General features: G+C 43.7%; 1 pseudogene; it reads left to right on the top strand.

Annotated features, from left to right (window-relative positions):
• The first annotated feature begins 2,416 nt into the window (after positions 1-2,416).
• Positions 2,417-25,593, top strand: part of LOC130291886 (alpha-galactosidase A-like) — a 37,316-nt pseudogene continuing 14,139 nt past the window's right edge.

Below are 25,593 nucleotides of genomic sequence, written 5' to 3'. Positions count from 1 at the left end.
AATAATAAGCGAGGGTCATAGGAAAGAAATAGCTAGGAACACCCTCCTTCACTACGGTAGTTCACACCCTGCCGCGGTGAAAAAGGGTATTCCCTACGGACAATTTGTACGACTCAGAAGGAACAATCGTAGACAAGCCGACGATTTGCAAAAAAGTTGCTAGAGAGAAATTACCCTGTTGAACAATTTAACTAGGAAAGAGTTATTAATATCTAAAAACAAGAAGAAATAAGCTTTTTCAGTACAGAAACGTTTTACTTCTACTTTTCAAAACTCCTCGATAAACAAAACTATTGAACAGGCGATAAGACGCAATTGGCACATAATAGAAGGGGATGTAGAATTAAATGAAGTAGCAAGCAGAAAACCTTTAATATCGTATAGGAAGAATAAATCATTAGGGGACACCCTTAAACATAAAGCCCAAGCTACCTCTAAGAGAGATACCACCTGGTTAGAGCAATGTGCACCAAAAGGCAATTATTCCTGTAAGACTTGCAATTTTTGTAAGTACAATGCTGAATTGAAAACACTCAGACTGGGACCAATCACGCACGTAGTTACTGATCTAATAATCTGCAGGACAAAATTCGTAGTATATGTAGTATATTGCCCCTGTGGATTCTACTACATAGGTAAAACTATCTGACAGTTGTGCGCTAGAATACGTGAGCATATGTACTCACTCCGTACACTTAAAGGATCACCTCGCCTAATTTCTCATGTGATAGAATTCCATGGGGGACAATCTAATGTTCTTAAATTTTCAGGTATTGAACGAATTAAACCCAAAGCAGGACAGAATATAGAAAGGTATCTTGTACAACGTGAAACATACTGGATAATTCGAACGTCAGCTACAGGTCCCTTAGGCTTAAACTACAAGATAGATTATGCACCATGTTTTTAAAATGCACTTTACGTTATTTGTATTTTAAATGTAACACTGTTTTCTTCTGACGTAATGTGAATAGGGCACTAAAACTTATGCAAATGGGACCTATATGGGACCTATAACACTGCACAAAAAAAGTAAAAAAAAAGTGTTAATAAAGGTCATTTAACCCCTTCCCTAATAAAAGTTTGAATCACCCCCCTTTTCCCATAAAAAAAATAAAACAGTGTAAATAAAATGAAAAATAAACATATGTGGTATCGCCACATGCATAAATGTCCAATATATAAAAATATATCATTAATTAAACCGCAAGGTCAATGGCGTACGCGCCAAAAAATTCCAAAGTCCAAAAAAGCATATTTTTGGTCACTTTTTACACCATTAAAAAATGAATAAAAGTGATCAAAAAGTCAGATCAAAACAAAAATCATACCGATAAAACCTTCAGATCACGGCGCAAAAAATGAGTCCTCATATTGCCCTGTATGTGTAAAAATAAAAAAAGTTATAGGGGTCAGAAGATGACATTTTTAAACGTATACATTTTCCTGCATGTAGTTATGATTTTTTCCAGAAGTACGACAAAATCAAACCTATATAAGTAGGGTATCAATTTAACCGTACGGACCTACAAACTAATGATAAGGTGTCATTTTTACCGAAATATGCACTGCGTAGAAACGGAAGCCACCAAAAGTTACAAAATGGCGTTTTTCTTCGATTTTGTTGCACAATGATTTTTTTTTTCGTTTTTCGGTGAATTATTGGGTAAAATGACTAATGTCACTGCAAAGAAGAATTGGTGATGCAAAAAATAAGCCATAATATGGATTTTTAGGTGGAAAATTGAAAGGATTATGATTTTTAAAAGGTAAGGAGGAAAAAACGAAAGTGCAAAAACTGAAAAACCCTGAGTCCTTAAGGGGTTAAGGACCTAATGTGCAAGGGACCTATGAGTGGCAATCACAATCCCCTTAGCACGAGCCTTCGGGATGTTGGCACAAAACCATAGTGGGAAATGTCTATTTTTAAGTGTGGGGGCATGTCCAGTTTTAAAATGGGTTTCCTGAAAGCATGCAACATGTGCCTTGCGTTTATGAAGGTGGTGTAGAATCTGCGTCCGTTTCACTGGCGTGTTGAGACCCTTCGCATTGAAAGAGGCCAAATTGAGATCACGAAGGGGTGGTCACGAAGGGAAGGCACGCACGTTCACCGGCCCGTTCTTCCAAAAAGTCAAGAAGAAAAAACTAGAAAGAGGAGAAGCACAAGTAACCAAAGAAAAGAGGGAAAGAGGGGAGAAAATAGAAGAAAAAGAAATAGAAGACTACCAAAAGACAACGTAGCAGCAGATTATGATCTGCTGCGGCACTGACTACAAAGGAGAAGGTCCTAGACCAAGGAAACCTACGCCGGGGTACAGAACCCCCGACAGTTTCAACCTACTGGGGCAACGTGGAACGCAAACAAGCATGAGAGGAGGCCGGAGCCGGCACCCCCAAAAATGTACATGAGAAAAACATGAAAACAGAGAAACCTCCGTCAAAGAGTAGAGGTAATGAGTCGGTGCAGATGGGGAACGGGGAAGTGACACAGACAAATGACGGCATAGAGAGAACAGTGGAAGGGACAATACAGGAGAAAGACAGTGAGCAATGCGGCCCTAAGAAAGGAGAAAACAATATGTTAATATCACATTATGCAAACATCAAAGAAACATATACATTCTGTATCTCCTCCATGAGATCAGGGCCCGGGGGCAGTACTACTCAATAAACAATCAACCACCCCAATAAGGAAAGTCTCAGGAAGCAGGGAGTGGGCCCGCTCGGGATGAGGAAGGGACAGACTCCCATCTAGTAACCAAACGCTGACACCTAGTGTCCCGGGGCGGGAGACCCGGCCGGGCCTGTTTAGAGATTTTCTGGGGGGACCTTTGGATGGGGCGCTTGGGGGCTTGAGAGGCCACAGTGGGCCAGTCAGTCAATGAGAGAGGAGTAATGTCCAGGTCCTTAAGGAAACTTGGAAGATCATCAGGGGAGCGCAGAGTGTAGGCTCTGCCCTCCTTACGGACCGTGAGGGCAAAGGGGAAGCCCCAGCGGAACAACAGGCCCCGTTCACGAAGCACTTCTAACAAAGGACGAAGGGCAGCACATTGCGCCAGAGTATGGCTGGACAGATTTGGGAACAATTGAATTTCCACATCCTTGTAGTAAATCCAACGGCGGGTGCGGGACAACCGCATTATGTCCTCCTTGATGTTATAGAAGTGCACTCGACAAATAACATCTCTGGGACGTCGATCATCCGGTGAAGGGGGACGCAGGGCTCAATATGGGTATCAGCAGGCCTGTCCAATAGGTCATTGAAGATTGCGAGCAAAGCAGAATGCAGTTCATCAGGGCCAACCACCTCAGGCAAGCCCCATATGCTAATGTTATTCCGCCGGCTGCGGTTTTCCACATCGTCCAGGTGCTGCGGCAAATGGAAGATTTGATTGCCATGTTTTTGCACCGTCTCATGAAGAGATTGAACAATGGCCGAGGAGGAGTCCTGAGCAGAAGCAATGGTGTCCACCCTGGATGACAACGTGGAAACTTCAGAACGGATTTGCACAAACTCCTGTTTACACAGGAAAAATCCTCCTTGGTAGGTAAGGAAGAAATCAAAGAAGGCAGGTCAGCCAGAGTCAGCGGACATTCAGTCTCAGCAACAGAAGGAGCTGGGGCATAGGAGGCCGGCATTTCCATGACAGGCGTCGGTGTTGTGGGACCCGGCGAAGGGGCTCTAAAGACAGGTGGCGTGCCCCTCAAACTCGGGGGTAGGTCAGCATGAGGCCCAGAAGCCATTGGTGTACCCCCTACGGACAATGGCTGTTCGCTGAGAGGCGGCAGGTCACCCCCACATAGGGCAGCTGGGGAGCGCTGTGCTGGGAGTCCCCAGGAGGGGCCCGAGGACCACTGTGGAGACAGGGGGGCAGCCACCGGCAAAGTAGAGGGGCCCGATTGGGGTACCGCGTAGAAGGCCACCAGAGGGGAGGAGCAGGAGCCAGGCAATGGAGGCCAGTCCATTTGTAAGTGAGGGGACCCCAGCAAGAGCCCCCACACAGAGGATGCAGGGGAGCCCACCACCAGGGAGCCAGAGAGCAGTGCCCAGGGTGCAGTGACCGGGGAGGTGGGAGCCAGCTGAGGGGTGGGAGAGGCTGCAGGAGGGAGCAGGCAGCCCACAGACCCCCGGGGAGAAAATGTAGTGCTGCAGCCGGACAGGGAGTCCCAGGTGACTGCAGGTGAAGGGGAGTTTTGCCTCACCTGTCCATCTCCTGACGCCGCTGGAGCCCTCTGGCGCTGCTTGCAGAGTCGGGGCCAGCCCCGGGGTCCTTCACTTGCGACCTAGGAGAAGAGGGAGCCTCGGTCTGTAGTGGCTGGGCCGCAGCCGGCATCCAGGAGGCCAGAGCCGGAGGACTGTGGCCGGGGCTGGCACCGGAGGAGCGGGTACGGAGTCCTGCGCTTGAGGATGAGCAGGCAGCCCATTAGCAGGGCAGCACTCTGGAGACTGCATGGGTGAAGGAGGAGCCGCCATCTTGCCGGGCTGTGCAGAGGGAGGTAGGGATGCACTCCTCTGGGGCTGCGAGCGGGTGAAGTAGCCCCTCAAATCCCTCTGTGGCGAGGATGGCCGAGATCTAGTCTGCCTCTTCTGCCTTTTCTTTTGGTTCCCCATAAGGTCGGACAGAGGTTTCAGGGAATAACAGGGGGTGCAGGACCGGAGCTCCTAGAAAGCACGTCCTCACACCCGCATGGCAAACCACGCCCATGATACCAGTTTTATAGCCGACAACATCACTATGGCCCACCCAGGAAGAGCTGTTTTGCTTCTTTTTTCTCCTCCTCACCTTTTAATGGCTATAATGTTTTGCATCAACAACGCTAAATAAGGGTATAATATACTTGTGGCCATGTGGCCATTTTTCAGCTTCAATTCTGGTCTCTTACTTCTTGAGGCACTGGCGGTGTCATTCTAAAGCTGAGGCTACCAGCCTTGCTAACATTGGTTTGCAGGGACACTGGGCCAGATGAGGTGGGGGAGGGGACGTGTTAGAGACAAATTGTACTTTTTAATTGTACCTTTTTTTCTTGAATTGTAGAACAAAAAAAAATACTTTAGCACTAAATTGAAGGGAAAAAAAAATCATGATTGTTTCACCATGCTGTAAAAATGACATGTTAATTATGATGATAACAGATTTATACTGCTTTTGTTGTGTTTTAATGCTTCTAAAATAATTATGGCTTTAAAAACTCATATAATATGCTTTTATAACTAGGCCAGGTGAAGATGTAAAGGAAAGCAACTGACCACAACCAAATAAATCCCAAAAAAGTAAGTAATTAAATATGGGTGTTTATTCAATCATGCTATGGCCGTAATATTTTGTCACGAAGAGGGGTGCCATTCCATTGTCTACCTTGGGTGTCAAATGTTAGACTCGTCTATGAGACCAATTCCAGGACCCCATGTATAACACACAATTGGACAACCACTCCGAGCGCTTAGCTTATATTATGTACAGGACCTCCAGCATAAATGCAAAATGTGTCAGTATTCTCCATAGCAACCAAATTCCTCCCACTTCAGGGGTCTCTAACTAGAGCAGGGATACTCAACTGGCGGGCCGCGGTCCAGATCCCTGCCTGGCACTTCTCCAGTGATGCAGACGGAGCGATTAGCCAGGCCAGACAAGAAGAGGCCAGAGCAGCGGAGCAGCACAGGACCTGAGACGGGGAGCCTACGCTGTCAGGTGAGCAGTCATTCCCCCCACCTGTGACTCTCCAGTTGTTACAGAACTCCAAGTCCCATCATAACCATCTGTCTATGCATGATGGGAGTTGTACGTTGCAGCAGCTGTAGAGTCACAGTGACTTCATTTATTCTGGGGGCACAGTGACTTCATTTATTCTGGGGGCACAGTTTATTAAGAGGACAAAGTGGTGTGGTATGCCTTGGGGGGTGTAGGGTAGCTGGGATGTTGTAGTAGGTAAGGGGTTAATGTTAACCCTATAGTTCGTGACGCCAGGCTGAGGGCTAGTATGCTGAGGTAATTCTCCGGCTATCGCCGCCCTTCCCAGAAACGACAGGTGCATGTAATAAAATGACTGAAGGTCCATAAGGTACTTGAACTTGAACTTGGGTAACTTTACTTAAGTGCTTGCGGTACATCCAGTGAACAATGACAGTCTCAGGAATACAGTCATTATATAGCTAAATGACTGACAACTGTTGCGGACCTTGAAAGAGATTAAAGTCTCTGAATTTAGGGTAATTATTGCAGATCCGTCCGGATTTAGGGGATAGATAAGGTTCGGTGATCTTGCAGAGTGCGTGGGGATTGATACACTCAGAATTTAGAAGTTATCGGCCGTCGCCGCAAGGTAAAGGCCTAGACTCACTGATCTCAGCAGCGCAGATGCTTCTCGCTTGCTTGCACAGGAACAAGAGAGCGAGAACATGGCCGCCGCTCCCTTATATGGGCAGGGGGCGGGGCTAATCTGATTGGTCCGAACATCCGTCACTCACTGTTACACAGTGTGATGGGATTGACTACGTCACAAGGACCTCCAAAGGTCCTCAAGCAGAAATACCATAGAGTTCACCTGACCACGTGACCCGCAGGTCCTGCTACGCTATGGGCAGGTAATTAACTATTTATTTACATTTATACAATCTTACACATACAAATCCTAAATGGCTACAGGATAAGTACTATAGGGATGAGAGGTGACTAGGTGTGGATAAGACAATAGGGACCCTGACGTCCTAGGGACTCTGGCTATGGGGACCCACAATAAAAGGTACCAGATAGGATACGGTACGGGACACCACAGTGGCATCGTTTATTCTGGGGGCACAGTGACTTCATTTATTCTGGGGGCACAGTGATTTCATTTATTCTGGGGGCACAGTGACTTCATTTCTTAAGAGGATAAAGTTACATAATTTATTCTTGGGGCACAGTGACATCATTTATTCTGGGGGCACAGTGACTTCATTTATTCTGGGGGCATATTGACATCATTTATTCTGGGGGCACGATGGTATGGTGGTATCATTCATTGAGAGTGACGGTGGTATCATTCGTTGTTTTATGGTACACTTAGTCATTACATGGCACAGTGTTCGTTAAAATTATATTTGGGGCCATATTGTGCGGCAGTAATGTACCAGGGACATAGCATGTAGCAGTACTATACCAGCTACATAGTGTGTGGCAGTACTATACCATGGATATAGAGTGTGGCAGTACTACACAAGGTAGGAGATGGGGAGAAAAAGATACATAGAGTACGTTCCTAGTGAAGATCGTTTTGATAGGGAGGCAATAAGAGGTAATATAGGGTCCTTACCCTTAGGTGTTGCGCTGAGGGCACAACACGTACAGTGGCTTGTGGAGACAAATTCGCAGGATAGCCGCCAAGGGGAACTCCCGGAGATGACGTCTGTTGGTCCGGTGTGGATGCATGACATTAGAAAATGAAAAAGTGTTCCCCTCGAATGAAGGCATTGGTCCCACTAGTTAAGATATATACCAGTATACTTTATTGCAATGCATTTCGATCCCAAACTGGGATCCCAGTTCGGGATCGAAACGCGTTGCAATAAAGTATATATATCTTAACTAGTGGGACCAGTGCCTTCATTCAAGGGGAACACTTTTTCATTTTCTACTGTCAAGTACTACACCAGGGGCATACCAAGTGGCAGTACTATAGCAGGGGCATACCAAGTGCCAGAAATATACCAGGGGCACACCGTGTGGCAGTAATATACCTGGAGAACAGCGTGTGGCTTTAATATATTAGGGGCATAGCATGTGGCAGCACTATACCAGGGGCATAGCGTGTCAGTATAATACCATGGGAACAGCCTGCGGCATTAATATATTTAGGGGCACATCGTGCGGCAATATATTATTGACGCATGTTGTGCCCCTAAATATATTACTCAGGGGCATAGCGTGTGGCAGTAATATATTCTGGGGCACAGCGTGCGGCAGTAATATATTCAGGGGCACAGCATGTGGCAGTAATATATTCAGGGGCATAGCCTGCTTCAGTAATATATTCAGGGGGTACAGTGTGCGGCAGTAATATATTCAGGGGCACAGTGTGTGGCAGTAATATATTCAGGGGCACGGCGTGCAGCAGTAATATATTCAGGGGCACATCGTGCGACAGTAATATATTTAGGGGGTACAGTGTGTGGCAGTAATATATTCAGGGGCACAGTGTGTGGTAGTATTATATTCAGGGACATACAATGTGGCAGTGTTATATTCAGGGACATACAATGTGGCAGTATTTTATTCAGGGGTACAGTCTCTCAGTATCCCGAAAATACATTTACATCCTCCAGTCTTCAGTCGTTTTACCTATTTCCTTCATGGCACTGCAGCAACTAGGTGTGAATCAGGCCTCAGCGCTTTGCTCGGACCTTTACCAGTGGCAGACCTGGATAAGCGGACCCTCACTAAAAATAGTTGAGTACCCCTGGACTAAAGGGTTATCTCCTCCTTTTAACACCATATAGTTTTTAGACCCCAAATTACCGTATTTTTCACCCTATAGGACGCACCGGCGTATAAGACGCACCCAATTTTTAGGGGCAAAATCTAAAAAAATAAAGATTTTGAACCCAATAGTGGTCTTCAACCTGCAGACCTCCAGATGTTGCAAAACTACAACTCCCAGCATGCTGGGAGTTGTAGTTTTGCAACATCTGAAGGTCCGCAGATTGAAGACCACTGCAGGAGGAGGTAATACTCACGTGTCCCCGCCGCTCCAGACCCGTCACCGCTGCCCTGGATGTTGCTCCATCGCTGTTGCCGTGTCCCCGTCGCTCTGGAACGTCTCTGCTGCCGGCCGGGTATCCTCGCTCTCCGTCGCCGCCATCACGTCGTTACGCACGCCGACGCACGTACGCGACGACGTGATGACGAGGAAGGAGAGCGCCGGCCATACAGGGGATCCCTGAACGGAGAAGACACAGAGGAGACAGGTAAGGTCCCTCCCGGTGTCCTGTAAGCACTAACCCGGCTATTCAGTCGGGCTGTTCGGGACCGCCGCATTGAAATTGCGGCGGTCCCGAACAGCCCGACTGAACAGCAGGGTTAGTGTCACTTTCCCTTCAGATGCGGCGGTCAGCTTTGATCACTGCGTCTGAAGGGTTAATGCAGGGCATCACCGCGATGGGTGATGTCCTGTATTAGCCGCGGGTCCTGGCCGTTGATGGCCGCAGGGACCGCCGCGATAGGGGTGTATTCGCCGTATAAGACGCACCGACTTTTTCCCCCTAGTTTTGGGGAAGAAAAAGTGCGTCTTATACGGCGAAAAATACGGTATATTGATTACTTTCTTTTTCTTATAGAGATCCAAATCCCCTGCATGACATGCTGCAGCCACGACTTCATGGAGCTAAGTTGCCAGCGGCATATTAGGGCAGATTTACTATGGAAAATGTACCAGAGGCATACATGCCTTGCCCCACAAGTATTATAGATGCTTTTATAGATACCATTATGCAGGGCTTGATAAGGGGGTGTGGCATTGGTCTAAAAAGGGGGTGTGGTCTATCAAGAATAGATCCGTTTTTTACATGAGGCTTTGTGCACCAAAACATTTTTGCACACAATTTTGCCATAAACTGAGCTAATAAATGGTCTAAACTTAAACTAGAAAGTCTTAAGATTTATCAAACAGCCCGACCATTGTGAAAAATCCCGCACATTTTTACACTGTCTTCAGTCTCTGAGACTTTATAAGGTGTTAGTAAATTTGCCTAAAGTGTTTGAATTCAGTTCAGTGTAAGCAGTAGGTTCCCATTTAATGGTAGCCAGCATGTTATCATTGAAAACTATGGGGAAGATTTATCAAAACCTGTCTTGAGGAAAAGTTGCTGAATTGCCCATAGCAACCAATCAGATCGCTTCTTTCACTTTTCAGAGGGCTTTTAAAAAATGAAAGAAGCAATCTGATTGGTTGCTATGGGCCACGCAGCGACTTTTCCTCTTCACAGGTTTTGATAAATCTCCCCCTATATAGTATGTACTGTATGTAATGTACATGTTATAGGCTGGTAAAGATGAGGCAGTGATGTCACAATGATGTCAGTGGTGTCATTAGAATTCCATCAGCCGCCTGAATCTTTGAGGGTTAGTGATGGAGAGCGACAGGATGTCAGGTCTGTGGGGTCCTTTATTAATATATTTTTAGGGGTTTATTTACTACTAAAGATCTGGATTTTGACGTTATCACCTGTATGAAGCAGGATGTGGACTATGGGGGAGATTTATCAAAACCTGTCCAGAGGAAAAGTTGCCCTGTTGTCCATAGCAACCAATCAGATTGCTTCTTTCACTTTACAGAGGCCTTGTTAAAAATGAAAGAAGAAATCTGATTGGTTGCTATGGGCAACTCAGCAACTTTGGACAGGTCTCTGGCCTCTGGACAGGTTTTGATGAATCTCCCCCTATGCTACTATCAAAGGCTTCTACCAGAACTGGTCCTGTGGCTGAAGTAATATTTAGGAGGATGGAAGTGTTTTTAGATATTATGGCTTATCATCGCTACTGTTTTATTCCTTAACAGTTTTCTATGTGGTGAGCGTAGGAGTGTTTGTGGTGGGCATTGCCCTGTTTAGGAAATTTTTCAGGTAAGTCCCTGCATTATTAGTTTATTCTGTACAGGGTTGGTGGGTTCATTCTGTACAGGACAATCACCTAATAGCTGCTAACCATTTGTTGTTTTGTTTATTTTTAGAAAGAAAAGCCAATTTATGGTATTTAAGGACCTTGAGTCGGCCTACACCGATGATCCGTGTAATGATAATTTATAATAGACCTGTTGGGTATTGTTTTCTTCACTGTGTAGAATAGAGCAGAAGAGTCATGTTCTTCTTCTTGTTTTTGTAGTGGGATATTATCCAGATGAGGACTATGATTTTTCTAACTGTACCCTCATGATGGAGAGTGAGGAGTGAAGCGAAAAGATCAGGTAAGACATTCATAGAGGAGGTGAAATTTGATGCAACTTTACCATATAATAGGCATGTTATGGCCCTGAAAATCTGCAGATGAAAATTTTCTGCTATGTGTGAGTAATCTTTTGAAATCCCAATTCACATATATTGTACATAAATAGAAATTTGCTTAAAACAAATCTGTGAAACGTTGCCTAAATTATTTACCCATTGAAATATGGGAATAGGTTCCACTTTTCTCCCTCTTCAGAGGAGTACCGTATATACTCGAGTATAAGCCAACCCGAATATAAGCCGAGGCCCCCTAATTTAACTCCCAAAAACCCAGGAAAAGTTAGTGACTCGACTATAAGCCTAGGGTGGAAAATACATCATCCCCCCCCCCTGTCATCATCCCCCCCCTGTCATCATCCAGACCCCGTCATTAACACCACTGTCATCATCACCCTGTTATCATCCCCCCCTGTCATCATCCAGACCCCAGTCATTATCACCCCCGTCATCATCACCCTGTCATTTTCACCCCCGTCATCATCACCCTGTCATCATCCAGACCCCCGTCATCATTCCCCCCTCCCCCCCTCTTCATCATCACCGCCTGTCAATCTTTTCATCAGTTGTCTTCAACCTGCGGACCTCCAGATGTTGCAAAACTACAACTCCCAGCATGCCCGGACAGCCATCGGCAGCCTTCGTCATCATCCAGACCCCCCTTTAGTTTTCTTCTCACTTCCCCTCGGTGGGAAGGGTGAGCTGTTCCAGGCCATCTATGCTGCAGGGACCATCCGGTGGGGAGGGTTAGTCGTTCCGGGCTGTCCATCTTCACCGGGAGGCCCTCTTCTGCTGCACACGGACATCCCTGTACGTCGTCGTCAAGGCAACATCACTAGTATGGGGCCAGCCCCGAGCGGAGAAGAGGGCTTTCCGGGCACTGAGAAGGGATTGACAGGCGGAGAGTTCACTCGAGTATAAGCCGAGGGGGGCGTTTTCAGCACGAAAAATTGTGCTGAAAAACTCGGCTTATACTCGAGTATATATGGTAAGTGCAGTTTAACTGAGAATATATCACTGCAGATTATTATAAATTGAAAGGAGAGCAGCACCCGAACAAACAGGAATTGGTGCACGCAGAGTCCAGACCCGGGTCAGGGATCCATATATAAACAAAAATTGGAAATATCCGCAGCAGACTGAATGATAAAATCCAAAAAAAAGTTTTATTCCATCACAGTGAGGATGTTCAGAACAACGTTTCAACCAGCTCCCTGGTCTTTTTCAAGCTCCTGCAGATTATTAGGTAGATTGTTACAATTGTGATGAGAAGCTTTTCTTATGTTCTGATTACATGGAAGAATTTCATAACATTTTTATTCTAGAACATCATAGCTTCCCCCATGTGAAGGACTACACCATGATTTATATTTACTATATATTTATCAATATAGTTTAGAATTATTACATTTAATTTAATACTTTAAACACTATTATAAATCTTGGCTCCAAATCACCTGCATAACAGAAAATACCTATTGCTGACACCACTAATCAATTTTTTGTTTTTCATTCAGCAGGAATGTCTCACTTTTTATTATTTTTCTTTTTCATTTGTAATTCAAAATTTAAAACTTCAAACGTTATATAATTTTACTTTCTTTTTTTTTTCTAATTTATACATATGTTCTGAACTGCACAACACATACACAGGTGCTTTATTACAGACATGGGGATATTTAACAAAACCTGTGTAGAGAAAGAGTACAGTACTGCAGTTGCCCATAGCAACCAATCAGATCGCTATCTACATTTTTCAAAGGCCTTTGTAAAAAATGAAAGAAACAATCGGATTGGTTGCCGTGGGCATCCCTCTTCCTCTACATAGGTTTTGATAAATCTCCCCCACAGTGCATAGCAGACGATAGACATCTCGCATTCCACCTGCTTTGCTGGAGCTGTCACCTGATTCTGTGGCAAGCACAAGTCACAGCATAAATAGTGAAAAAAAACTGGTATTGTGGCACCCACTAGTGATGATGTTGAGGTGACCAAAAAAGGTTGTAAGGTGAAATTCATGATGCCAGGGCAATGTTAACCTCCATGTTCTGAGGATGAAATAGCTTCTCCTGGGCCAGGCACAGGGTAATAAATACACCAATGCAAGGTTACAGATATTTTTTCTTTCCTTATGCAGCGATACAAAAATGTATACATTAAATTAAGTACATTTCCTATCCCATCCCCTTTCCTCCTTCCCTCCCGTACCTCGATGCCTGGCACTACTAAACACTAAACACTAACGCAGTTAGTACATCCTTAACTCCTCCATTCCTTCCATTCCGTGCAAACTTTTTAATTTTTCCTTCCTCAACTTTTGTAACCCCAATAGCTTGAGTACCATTCCCTCTTTACCTCCTTTCATCCTGAATAAACCTAGAATTGTGCGTATTTTGCTGCGGATCCGCCGCTGAAGGACCTCTATATGCTGCCTTTACATGTGCCTACTCGGAGCGGCAATACGCCGCTACGAGCAGACACACACTGCGATGTGCGAGTCCACATGTGCATGCGCAGTATACTCGAACATCGCGGCAGCTCTCGGCCTAGCACATCGCTTCAGTGTGTCTGTACATAGCAGCGTATTGCCGCTCCGAGCAGGCACATGTAAAGGCACCATACAGAGGTCCTTCAGCGGCGGATCTGCAGTGTAAAATACGCTGTAAATCCGCTCATCTCAACGTACCCTTAAAGTGGATTTTAACCTTCGAATCCTCCACTATTTGGTCATAAACACCTTTCCAAAACCTTTACATTTTTTGACCCCCGCTATACATGTGTAATAAATCTGTCTCTTCACTTTTACATTTAGGGCATATAGCTACTTATCTTATACCCATCGGTTTTAAAACTCATGGTGCGAAATGTAAATAGTGAATAATTTTAAAGTATGATAACCGGTGATTGGAGTTACCAGATGCCCTTTTGATGTTTCTAAAAATAGTTTTCCACTCCTCTTCTTTGATTTCCCCTACATCTCTATTCCATTTTGCTTTACATTTTAAAGGGGTACTCCAGCCCAAGACATCTTATCCCCTATCCAAAGGAAGATGCCTGATCGTGGGGGTCCCGCTGCTGGGGACCCCCGCAATTTTTCATGCAGCACCCTGCTGTCATCAGCTTCCGGAGTGAATATCACTCCGGGTCTGAGGAATCATGATCACGGGGCCGGAGTATACATTTTGATCAAAAAGTACAAGCCCACTCGCCACGTCAAGGCCACCTATTTAGAGCGGGTCCCTAACGTCCCTAGCATAAAATGGCGTAGCACTGGGCGGCGACCACCACCGCAGCAACACCAGTGCCCACAGGGGGAATGACCCACTGGCAGAGCGGCCCCAATGCCACTCAAACCAGTCCCTGGGCCACACCTTCCCACAGACACGGTGCCACGGCAGCAATGTACGCCGCACAGCACCCCACCAGTGTGAACAAGGTGTAAAAGCTCACTTACCATATGCTCCCAGTCAGACTGGGAGGCTGCCAGAAATGAAAGGGCCCTCTGTAGCTACCTGCTACTTTATATAGGGTTGGGCTGAAGGGGTGGGGCAGAGTGCAGAACAAGTAAAAAAAAAAAAAAAAAAGGGATAGAAAACACAATGGGAATTCAAGTAGAGAAAACAGACATGGTCGCACATCCACAAATTGTATTTTGATCTAATTGCTTCTCAGCATAAATTCAAAAACTAACAGGTTGTTAGTATACATTTTGATAAAAAGTATTAGCCCACTCGCCACGTCAAGGCCACCTATTTAGAGTGGGTCCCTAATGTCCCTAGCGTAAAATGGTGTAGCACTGTGCGGTGACCACCACTGCAGCAACACCAGTGCCCACAGGGGGAACGACCCACTGGCAGAGCGGCCCCAACGTCACTCAAACCATTCTCTGGGCCGAACTTAAAGGGTAAAACCCTACATATACATATACCCCTACACAGTTACCCCCCCCCCCCCCCCCCAATAAAAACATCTCGTACGGCACTGTTTCCAAAACGGAGCCTCCAGCTGTTGCAAAATAACAACTCCCAGTATTGCCGGACAGCCATTGACTGTCCAGGCATACTAGGAGTTTTGCAACAGCTGGAGGCACCCTGTTTGGGGAAACACTGCCGTCGGGTATTTTGGTATCAGAGGCAAGTGTAATTCTTGCATCCGGGTCTGTCCCATGCAAATCCCTAATTTAGGCCTCAAACGCGCATGGCACTCTCTCACTTCAGAGCTCTGTCGTATTTCAAGGCAACAGTTTAGGGTCACATATGGGGTATTTCAGTACTCGGGAGAAATTACCTAACAAATTTTGGGGGGCTTTTTCTCCTTTTACCCCTTATGAAAAGGTAATGTTGGGGTCTACTCCAGCATGTTATTGTAAAAAATAACCGAACTATAAAAATAAAATGTTAATGATACCGTACGGTGAACGGTGTGAACGGAAAAAAAAAGTCCAAAAAAGCAGCTTTTTTAAAAACATTTTATTCCCCAAAAAATTATAAAAAGTGTATTAAAAGTTTTATATAAGCAAACATGGTATCAATAAAAAGTACAGATCACGGTGCAAAAAATGAGCCCTCATACCGCCGCTTATACGGAAAAATGAAAAATTTATAGGTCTTCAAAATAGGGGGATTTTAAATGTACTACGCAACAGTAATAGAAAAGTATGTTATCATGGGTATCATTTTAATCGTATTGACCCAAAGAATAAAGAACAAATGTCATTTTTACCATAAATTGTACGGCGTGAAAACAAAACCTTCCAAAATGTGGAAAATTGCGGTTTTCTTTTCAATTTTCCCACACAAATAGTATTTTTTTGGGTTGCGCCATACATTTTATGGTAAAGTGAGTGATGGCATTACAACGGACAACTGGTCGTGCAAAAAACAAGCCCTCCCATTAGTCTGTGAATGAAAATATAAAAGAGTTATGATTTTTTGAAGGTGAGGAGGAAAAAACTAAAACGTAAAAATAAAATTGTCCTTAAGGCCCAAATGGGCTGAGTCCTTAAGGGGTTAAGTTGGGCGTGAAAATGAAATATTTTTTTTTTTCACTAAAATGCTGGTGTTATCCCAAATTTTTCATTTTCACAAGGGGTAATAGGAAAAAATGACCCCCAAAATTTGGATATGGAACACCATTTCTTCTGAGTATATAAATATGTGGCTGTAAAGTGCTCTGCTGCCACGCTACAATGCTCAGAAGAGAAGGAGCGCCATTGGGCTTTTGGAGAGAGAATGTGTCTGGAATTGAAGGCCATATGTGTTTACAAAGCCCCCATGGTTCCAGAACAGTGCCCCCCCCCCCCCCCCCCCACATTTGACCCCATTTTGGAAAGTAATCCCCTCTCGGAAATGTATTAAGGGGTGCAGTGAGCATTTACACCCCACAGGCGTCTGACAGATTTTTGTAACAGTGGTCCATGAAAATGAAAAATGTAATTTTTTAATATGCATAACCCAATGTTCCAAAGATCTGTCAAACACCAGTGGGGTGTAAATGCTCACTGCACCCCTTATTAAATTCTGTGAGGGGTGCAGTTTCCAAAATGGGGTCACATGTGGGGGGATCCACTGTTCTGGCACCACGGGGGGCTTTGTAAACGCACATGGTCCCTGACTACCATTCCAAACAAATTCTCTCTCCAAAAGCTCAATGGCGCTCCTCCTCTTCTGCTCATTGCAGTGCGCCCGCAGAGCACTTTACATCCACATATGGGGTATTTGCATACTCAGAAGAAATGGGATTAAACATTTTAGGAGGCTTTGTCTCCTACTGCTCCTTGTGAAAATAAAAAATGTGGAGTAAAACCAGTATTTTAGTGAAAAAAAATCTAATTTTTCATTTTCACGTCCAACTTTAGTCCAAATTTGTCAAACACCTGTGGGGTGCAAAGGCTCACTGTACCCCTTGTTACATTCCTTGAGGGGTGTTGTTTCCCAAATAGTGTGCCATGTTGGGCTTTTAATTTGCTGTTCTGGCACCACAGGGGCTTCCTAAATGCGACATGCCCCCCCCAAAAACCATTTCAGCAAAATTTGCTTTCCAAAAGCCAAATCTGACTCATTCTCTTCTGAGCATAATAGTTCACCCGCAGAGCACTTGGCGTCCACACATGGGGTATTTCCATACTCAGAAGAAACTAGTTTTGGAGGGCATTTTCTCCTATTACCCCTTGTAAAAATTTTAAATTTGGGGGAAATCCAGCATTTTAGTGAAAAAAAAATTAATTTACACATCCAACTTTAAAAAAAGCCGTCAAAGCGGGACCCTTAGTTAATAGAGCGAAGCACTGATCGCGGTGCCGCGCGCTATTAAGCTTTTAGACGCGGCGTTCAATGTTGATCGCCGCGTCTGAAGTGAAAGTAAACTACTTCCGGCTAGCTCAGTCGGCTGTTCGGGACCGCCACGACAAAATCGCGGCTTCCCGAACAGCTGGAACACATGAGCATGAGCAGTCAAGCGGCAGAATCATTGATCAACGTTATCCTATGGGATAACAATGATCAATGTAAAAGATCAGTGTGTGCAGTGTTATAGCCCCTATGGAGGTGGATAGGAATTGTTACATGAATATGCTATTTACCCATCACTTTGGAGGGAAATCGTTTCTCGATGTAAAGATTACAGAAATAGAAGATTGCTTCTATACTTCCACTTCACAGAAAAACGATTTCCAAAAATGTATTTCTACATTTTGGGAGCTCCCACCCAGACCATGTCAAAAGACGTATTCCTTACAGCGAGTTTATACGAATTAAGAGAATCAATAATGCCACGGAAACTTACCTTGAGCAGGTGAGGGAATTGACAGATGGTTTAATAGAATGGTAGGATGTGGTAGGAGAAGCTTTCTGCAAGGTGGAGAGAAAAAACAGAGAATTACTGTATAATAATAGTACATGTAGAGCAAAGTAAGACAGATTTACCTTTACATTTAAGAAAACACCAATGAATAACCATCAACAATATTATTTCCTACAATTGGCTTATTTTAAAACAAGATTGTGATTTAAAGGGGTCCTCCGGTGGAAAACTTTTTTTTTTTTTTTAAATACACTGTTGTCAGAAAGTTAAAGAGATTTGCAAATTACTTCTATAAAAAAAATCTTAATCCTTCTAGTACTTATTAGCTGCTGAATACTACAGAGGAAATTATTATCTTTTTGGAACACAGCGCTCTCTGCTGAATCATGAACACAGTGCTCTCTGCTGACATCTCTGTCCATTATAAGAACTGTCCAGAGTAGGAGAAAATCCACATAGCAAATATGTGCTGTTCTGAACAGTTCCTAAAATGGACAGAGATGTCAGCAGAGAGAACTGTGCTCGTGATTCAGCAGAGAGCGCTGTGTTCCAAAAAGAAAATAATTTCCTCTGTATTATTCAGCAGCTAATAAATAACTTTCTGACAACAGTGTATTTAAAAAAAAAAAAAGTTTTCCACCGGAAGACCCCTTTAAATCCCAATCTTGTTTTAAAATAGGCCAATTGTAGAAAATAATATTTTTGATGGTTATTCATTGGTGTATTCTTAAATGTAAAGGTAAATCTTTCTTATTTTGCTCTACAGTGGTAGACCCCAGTAGTCCCCAGTGGTCGTATCCCCCCCCCCCGCGATCTGAAACTTATCCCCTATCCGTAAGATAGAGAAGTTTTTCACTGGACTGCCCCTTTAAGAGGCTTTGTATTTTTGAATAGAAGAGATAGTCTCTCAGACTCCTAAAATGCTTTGAACCAACACATTGGCCGCCCTGTGTTACTGCACTTCCTGAACTGACAGGGAATACACTAAAGAATACTATAGGTGCTTCTTGTCAAGAGCCTGTCCAGTGTTAATATATTCCGAATGGTAGCACCCAATGTATATTTTAACAAAACATAATTTGTTGTAAGGTAAATGCCAATAAGTGGTTAAAGAGGATATCTCAAGATCTAAAGTCATCACTTGTCCACAGGATAGGTAATAACTTGCTGATTATAAGGGATCCGACCACTTTAGTGATCAAGAGAATGAAAGTCCCTTATCCAATAATGAACTTAGTAACACAGAGCTGTAGCTAGCCCTTTTTTTTTTTTTTTTTTAATATTAACATTTTATTAATTTTATTCAAAGTACAAAATTCAAGTAAAGTACAAAAACACCATCAATAAACAGGCATCGTAAGAAACGCGGTTGTCAATAGGGTACACACATATGATGCATACCATCACTATATAAAGTCAGGTATTCAGTAACAAGACAGGATGTTGAATACATTAAAGTGAATAGTTAAAGACATGACAATTCAAACATCAATTAGTCAACTCAAGGTACATGGTCCGAGCTTCTATGCGATCAGGGTAGGTACAATCAACAACAATGTGGTTGGTGTAAGCAACATATGGGAAGAAGAGGAGATGAGGCTAGCCCTTTTTTGTGCCTGGGGCGGGAACAGAAAATTGCGGACCCCCTGTAGGTAGGTAGCTTGGCCCCGGTTTCACCCCTTTTACAGGTGTAGAGGAGTACAGGGGTGAATAGGTGTACTTGGGGTAACAGAGGTGTACTTGGGAGACAGAAAGGAAACAGAGGGGTGCACATGGGTGTCAGAGAGGTGTACATGGGTGACAGATGGCTAACAGAGGGGTGTACTTGGGAGACAGAGGGGTGTACTTGGGAGACAGAGGGGTGCACATGGGTGCCAGACGGGTGTACAGGAGTGTCAGAGGGGTGTAGAGATGTGACCGAGGATTGTACATGGATGACAGAGGTGTAGAGGGGTGTACATGAATGACAGGGCATACAGGGATAACAGGGGTGTAAAGGTATTACAGGGGTGACAAAGGGGTGTAGAGAGGTTACAGCAGGTGACAGAGGGATATAGAGGGGTGACAGAAGGGCAGGGGTTCAGTACCTGAAGCTGAGTAGGCCTCTGTCAGCGCAGCCCCTGCTCCTTCATTCTGCTGAGGGACCCGGGAGAATCCAGAGTCCAGAGCTGCTCCACAGGAGAGGGAGGATACACGAGGATTGGAGCGGCAGCATCACCCGTCCCGGCACTGCACACAGGCTTCTCTCCAGCCCAGCTTGCATGCCTTTAATTCACAGGTGCACAGGCCTGGGCAGGAGAATCAAAAAATCTTAGCACCATATTTCACACCAGAGTGTCCTGGCACCCCATTTGGGAAGCACTGCCTAGTGTAATGTGTGCCAGACTCCCTGTGCAAGCAGGTGCATCGGCCAGGGTCAATCCAGTCCTGGTTGCTGCGACCCCTTGCAACAATGCGCCTGAGGTGATCGCCTCACTTGTCTCATGGGAGCTACAGCCCTGGAGTAACAGTATACATGCTCTGCCACCACTCCATTCACTCTCTATTGGAATTTCAAACATTGCCGAGCACCGTACTCTATATACTGTGCTGTTCTCTTGATAGATGCGGGTCCCAGTGCTCGGAGCCCTCCATTCAGCCAGTTATCACCTATTTTATAAATAGATAATATATATTTTTTTAAATATTAGGATAACCCCATTTACTATAGTAAATTTGAAAGTGACAGATTTACTTTCTGCAATAAAAGAACAACTTGGGAGTAGAATACAGAGTATGATCCTACTTATGTACAAATGCTCTGTATAAAGCACACTATGTCTAGTAAAGTTTAAAGGTCATTTTAATACTTGAGTTAAAAAAAATAAACATGATTTTCAACAACAAATTAGCAAAAAAAAAAAAAAGGATAAATGTACAACTTGTAAACCTTGTCTCTTGCAGTATAACTGCATGTTTTGTCATTTTATACACCCAGGTTCACTCCCATGGATTACTGCTTGGAATATATCAGGATCTTGGCATAAAGACTTGTGCTGGATATCCAGGAAGCCAGGGATTTTAGGAGTTGGATGCACAAACCTTTGCTGACTGGGGTGTAGATTTGCTCAAATTTGATGGTTGTTATTATGAAAATCTGGAGCAGTTGGAAGAAGGTAAGTGCCAGAAAATAGTGTGTATTATTGTTGTGACATTGTAGGATCCTTTAAGAAAAAAGGCTTCAGTATGTAAGCCTGCCAAAAGGAAACATCAAGTATGTATTGATATACAATGATATAGACATGACTGGAGTCCCTGGGGACTCAATAACCTGTTTCTAAAATGTTATTGTAAAGATATATATTTGCTAAATTTTAATTCCATAGATGTTATGATCAATAGCACTTGCACCGCCTCATTGGTTTACAGAGGGAGGGGTTTCCTCTGTCACCCATTAGTGCCCCTGCATTCAGAGTGTCGATAGGTTGTCATGGTAGGCCGAGGTCTGATGAAGGTCTAATATATGGTACACGTGTATACCATGTCTATTATATTAGTACAAGTGTACGGTATGCCACGTGCGCTGTGGAAATATGTGGAAACGTGCACCAGTAGCAGAAATAAGTCAGATGTTGGTATTTGGGTGCACTTATTTGATGCATTGTATGTTCTTTGGTTTACTGTTTGGTTATTCCCATCCCAGATATTTTTGTAGATATGCCATTACTCTCTAAAAGTTGCCATTCCCACAGGATCCCCACCTAATGAGGTGACTGCTGCATATAAGAGGAGAATCATATAGGTGCTCAATAAAGGGGGCTGTACTATTGACATATTCATGTTAAACACATTTTGGGGACAGATGATCTTTGGAATTACTATGGAGTCATATGATAAACAAGTTCTACTTCAGTTGTGTACATTCACTTTTATGGGAGATTTGTTTGTTTAGCTGTTTCCATAAAAAAAGCTGGAGCCATGCACAAGTGGAGCAGGTTTATTGTATTCTAGAGTGTCTCATCCAAAGACTTAAGATACCCATACACAGGGGATAAGAGACGACCAACAGCTATCTCTGCTAATCCCTCCATGAGGCCAAGCATCCATGTAGCCAGACTCCACTGACAGTGGCTTATCTGTCCAAGAACAAAAAGATTTAAGCAGTTTAAATCCAACATGTCTGATCCTTCTTTCCTCCAATAACTTCTACCAGGGAGAGTTAAATGGGTACTCTGGTGGAAAACTATTTTTTTTAAATTAACTGGAGCAAAAAACAGATTTGTAAATTACTTCTATTTAAAAATCTTAATCCTTCCAGTACTTATCAGCTGCTGTATGCTCCACAGAAAGTTGGATAGTTCTTTACTGTCGGACCACAGTGCTCTCTTTCCGTGTCAGGAACTGTCCAGACTAGGAGCAAATCCCAATAGCAAACCTCTCCTGCTCCAGACAGTTCTTGACGCGGACAGAGGTGTCAGCAGAGAGCACTGTGGTCAGGCAAAAAATAAATGAACTTCCTGTGGCGCATACAGCAGCTAAGTACTGGAAGGATTAAGATTTTTAAATGGAAGTAATTTACAAATTTGTTTAACTTTCTGGCACCAGTTGATTAGAAAAAATGTTGTTTGCCACTGGAGTACCCCTTTAAGAGGCCCCATACACATTAGACAGTCATCCAGTCCCACCACAATGGGCAGGTTGTTGGCTTTTTTCTAAGATTTATGAGGGGGGGGGGGGGGGACTTTTGAAACACACAAGGACAAACCCCGACATACAGTGCATATTTTATTTTTTTTTTACACATAAGCTTAAGTGTAAGGCTAGACCAACTTCCATAGACCTTTTTTAGTTTGTTTTTTCATTTGTATTTCTACAGGTTACCGCAATATGTCTATAGCATTGAACCGCACAGGTAGAAATATCGTGTATTCTTGTGAGTGGCCACTTTATGCCCATCGTTTCACAAAAGTATGAAAAAATAGTGCTCTTCATACAGTGAAAAGATGTGTCCTTTTTAGAAGCTAAAATTTGTATAAAACTGAAATTTCTCTAGAACCCATATGTACACATGTCAGAAATAACAAGGCAAACTGGCCAATTGTACCTTTCCCATTGTGTCAGTTTAGCCAGCAGTTTGCTACCCCCAAACCTCAAGGTAGTGAAGATAGGTGCAACCGGGATAAGTATAGCGTGATCTTATGGCTGCCTGGTGCCCTGTGAAATCAGTATTAGCTGTTACATTCCCAGGCTTTTTAAAGGGTAGTTTTTACAGTAGAGACACCAAAATCTTAGGCAATTGGTTACCTTTGTTTAAGGGCTGTGAAGTCGTTAACAGGTAAACATTTATCAAAACCTGTAGAGGAAAAGTGGAGCAGTTGCCCATAGTAACCGATCAGATCGCTTCTTTAATTTATAAAAAGGCCTTTGAGAAATGAAAGATCTGATTGGTTGCTATGGACAACTGCTCCACTTTTCCTCTGCACAGGTTTTGATAAATCTCCCAGAATGTGTCCAAGAGATCGGCTCTACTCCTTAGGTGCCCTTGACTCTCTGTATTAAAGGAAAACGGTCAACCTGTTCACCCACACTAAACCCAATACACTGGGTTATAGTGTGGGTAGACAGGAGCCCAACGAGGGGTCACTTACTGAAATATGTGCAGTAGGTCTTGAGATATGCCCCCCAAAAGATCTACTGCTATTTTCTGTGAATAGCACGCAGGGGGTGGAGTTTCTAAATCAATTTACATATTCATTGTCTGTGACACCACTTCACTAGGATGGGGAGTCATAGACAATGAATATGTAAATTGAGCTGACATAGCCCCACCCCCCTGCACAAGATTCATTGAATTTAGCACCTACTGGACATATTTAAGTAAGTGACCAATCATTGGACTCCTGTTCACCCGCACTATAACTCAGTGTATTGGGTTTAGTGTGAGTGAACTGGCTGACAGTTTTCCTTTAAGAGATTCCCCAGACTCAGTGCACACTAGAACTGTGAAGAAAAGGGGCTAGGGAAACCCAATCCAAGGAGCTCCGTGCATCTAACAAAAAGAGCCCACCTCCTGGACACTTCCCATGGTGACAGTTGTGATATTAAACAACATTTTCCAAGGCAACTTGCATGACCAAAACACCAGGCATTGTTACTCTCCCTGACCACTAAATAGCACTTGATGGCTGAAAACAGCTGGCAAATTTCCTGTAAGTACACACCTGACTTCCTTTTTATTAGCAGTTCTGTGGTTCGGAATTTTGGAGGTCTTGTGGGTATTGTGCTATGACACTTTTGTGGGTAAGGGAGAATGGTAATATATTAGTAATATATGTATTTCTTAAGCATTTTACTGGCAAATACATGAAGTTTATGCAAAGATTCAGTATTCAGTCATGACCCTTCTTTTTTAAGACTTCAAGACTGCAACTTTCCCCGGCATGCTGGATATCTGCTTCTGTGCCAAATCCTGACCGATGGCAACCCCTTTTTGCCCAGTCAGTGCTCAGTGAACAAAATCTTGAATTTTTGGGTCTATGCCAGGAAACTCCCCAGATTTAAACCCCGTTGAGAACCTGTGGTCAGTCCTTTAAAAAGTGGGTGGACAAACAATAAAACAGAAATTGTGATAAACTCCAAGAACCTATTAGACAAGAATGGGTTGTCCTCAGTCAGGATTTGGCACAGAAGCTGATATCCAGCATGCCAGGGCGAATTGCAGAAGTCTTGAAAAAGAACGGTCAACAATACATTTTTGGCCATGACTTAACATAGTATTTTCAGCACTTCAGTGACATGTCTCACATTAGTATTACAGTAGTCTTTATTTGTTATACATTTGCTTTAGGTAAATTATACTCAAGTTGCAGAGTACTGTAATTCTTGGAAAAATTTTGATGATATTCAAGACTCTTGGACAAGTGTAAAGATGGTGTTAGATTTCACTGCAGCTTTACAAGATCAGCTGGTTCCTGCAGCTGGACCAGGAGCATGGAATGATCCAGACATGGTCAGTAAATTGTCTTCACATTTCCTTGAATTTAATTTTTTATTATTAAATTGGCTTTTACATGAACACTGTGTATCTCTGGCTCTCCCAAAGAGATACATGGAGGGGTGTGTCGGCCACTGCTTTGTGCGGTGTTTGACAGTAATCTGTGCACGGAACAAAGGTTTCTCCGTGCCTGAGGGTGCCTGGCAGGAGATTGCAGGGGCTCGACCATTGGTTCAGACCCCACCCCCCCCACAATTGGAATAAGATATCCTGCACTGGAGTACCCCTTTAATGTCCTTGCAAAGGGATTGCATAGTAAGTTATCAACCTTTGCAGATGATACTAAGCTCTGTAAAGTGGTTAACACAATACAGGACAGTGCACTGTTGCCAATGGATCTGGATAGGTTGGAGGCTTTGGCTGAGAAGTGGCAAAATAGGTTCAACACTGATAAATGTAAGGTTATGCACATGGGGAGGAAACATTCAGGCTGGAAATATGTATAAAAATTTAGTAATCAGTAAATTTACCTGTAGCAACCAGTGTCAGGCAGCTGCTGCCAAGGCAAATAAAATCATGGGGTGAATCAAATGGGCGTAGATGCCCACGACAAGGAAATTATTCTGTACAAATCACTAGTCAGACCACACATGGAATACTGTGTACAGTACTGGGCACCAGTGTACAAGAAAGATATAGTGGAGCTGGAGAGGGTTCAAAGACGGGCAACCAGAGTAATACAGGGAATGGGAGGACTACAATACCCAGAAAGATTATCAAAATTAGGGTTATTTAGTTTATAAAAAAGATGTCTGTGGGGCAACCTATTACCTATGTATAAATA

Source organism: Hyla sarda, chromosome 9 (assembly GCF_029499605.1).
Source record: "Hyla sarda isolate aHylSar1 chromosome 9, aHylSar1.hap1, whole genome shotgun sequence".
NCBI classification, from domain to species: domain Eukaryota; kingdom Metazoa; phylum Chordata; class Amphibia; order Anura; family Hylidae; genus Hyla; species Hyla sarda.
This window is presented reverse-complemented; position numbering and strand designations above follow the sequence as displayed.